Source organism: Choloepus didactylus, chromosome 16 (assembly GCF_015220235.1).
Source record: "Choloepus didactylus isolate mChoDid1 chromosome 16, mChoDid1.pri, whole genome shotgun sequence".
Classification (NCBI taxonomy): domain Eukaryota; kingdom Metazoa; phylum Chordata; class Mammalia; order Pilosa; family Megalonychidae; genus Choloepus; species Choloepus didactylus.
The window spans coordinates 36,056,934-36,058,626 of NC_051322.1; the positions used below are offsets into that span (position 1 = coordinate 36,056,934).

Genomic DNA, 1,693 nt, shown 5'->3' on the forward strand with positions numbered 1-1,693 from the left:
CCAAAAAATTTGTGTGACTTGCTTTATTGCAGTGGTCTGAAATTGAGCCTGCAATATCTCTGGGTTATGTTTGTACTTACCAGTCTACATAATGTCCTGGGAGGATTCACTAGGAGAAAAATGTCAATCACAGCTTTAAGACCTTACTTTGGAAGGAACTCATGAGAAAGCAAATTGTAAGGTGAGACTTCATCCATGTTTTCAAATAAGAGGACTTAATTTTTCTTCTTATAGAAAAAGTTTAAATCAGTTTATTATAAATATACCTAAACCAATTTTTGCAACTTTCAGGTAAAGTCTAGCACCTGGTTTATACAAAGGCTTTAAGAAGAGGTCAGTAGTCATCTAATCGTAAGTTTTGACATCATCCATTCAAATCCTTGGCACAATCCTTCACCTGTAAGAGCACAGCCTGCCTAGATATACCACTGGTGACCTTGAATAGAAGTTGGTTTCAAAAACTGGGAGAGTTCTGCTACAGTCATACATTCTTTAACATCTTGTTTATTAGCAAAAATCAGCAATCCAGTTTTTCTTAGGTCCTCACGTGCTAACATTTTATACAGTTATTCTCTAGTTACAGAAATCCTTTCTCTGTCTGTATGGTCCACAACTATTACAAACTCAGTGTTAGTATCGTTAAGTGTTCTGAGAAGAATGAAGAGATTCTTGGCTACCAATCTCCCACATTAGGAAAAGTGTATTATTAATGACTTTCTTCTATGTTACTTCCTATTGTAGGGGATGTATGTACAACTTCACTCATAGAAAACTGGAATAGGATAGTAGTTTTCCCTGCGTTATCCAGCCCAACAATGATAATTTTGTGCTCCTGGTGATTGAACGGTCTCCATTTTCTGGTGCAGAGAATTCCCATTCTCTGGTAGCAGACCTCCCTCCAGCCACCTGGGGCCCTTGTCATCCCCTGGCTCGGGCTGAGGGTTGGAGAGAGAGAGCCAGAGCCTCTGCCTTTGCTGCTGCTCCTCCCACACCTGCCACCAGCCGGTTTCCCAGGAACCCGAAGGAGGCGAAGGCCAGATGCCCTGCCCCGCAGGAAGCCCCACAGCAGGCCCCACAGCTGCCTCTGCAGCACTCTCTGGCTGGAGGACACAGACTCCCCATGGTTTGAGACAGGCCTGGTGGGCCACCATCCTCCCCCAGATCATATCATTTTTGATAAGAGAACTTTCTTGACCTCCTGATTCCGATCCAGTCTCTGTGTACCATTCTAGTGGATTCGATCCATCTGTCTCTAGCTCCTCCACCTTTCCTCTAAATGAAAGGTTTTGGGATAGTTCAAAGCATAAAAGATAAATAAGCTGCTTTGCTGAAGTTGAGGTGGGATACTGTCAAAAGAACTGCTACTGCAAATAGAAAGAAGAGAGCTTTATTAATGGTATAACGATTTACTGATTGGGCAACACCAAGTAAAATCAGGTGTTCTGAAGAATTTGGGGTCATTGGGAATTTATAGTTAAAAAAGAAAAAAAAATAGGGCAGAGGTTCCCAAACTTTTCTGGTTCTTGGCACTTTTAGTGTCTCAGTAATTTTTCCATGGTGCTGCTAGGCCAAAAGAAATACCTGAATGTTCTCTATTTATTATGTACTTAGGTCCAAAAACTTAATAAGAATTTATGTCCTAAAATCTTGGTAGCCATTTGAAAAACCAATATATATATGAACTGGAAGAAAA

General features: G+C 41.1%; 1 pseudogene; it reads right to left on the reverse strand.

The window, feature by feature from the left end:
• Positions 1 to 341: 341 nt before the first annotated feature.
• Positions 342 to 877, reverse strand: LOC119511200 (annotated as a pseudogene).
• Between the last annotated feature and the right edge of the window lie 816 nt (positions 878 to 1,693).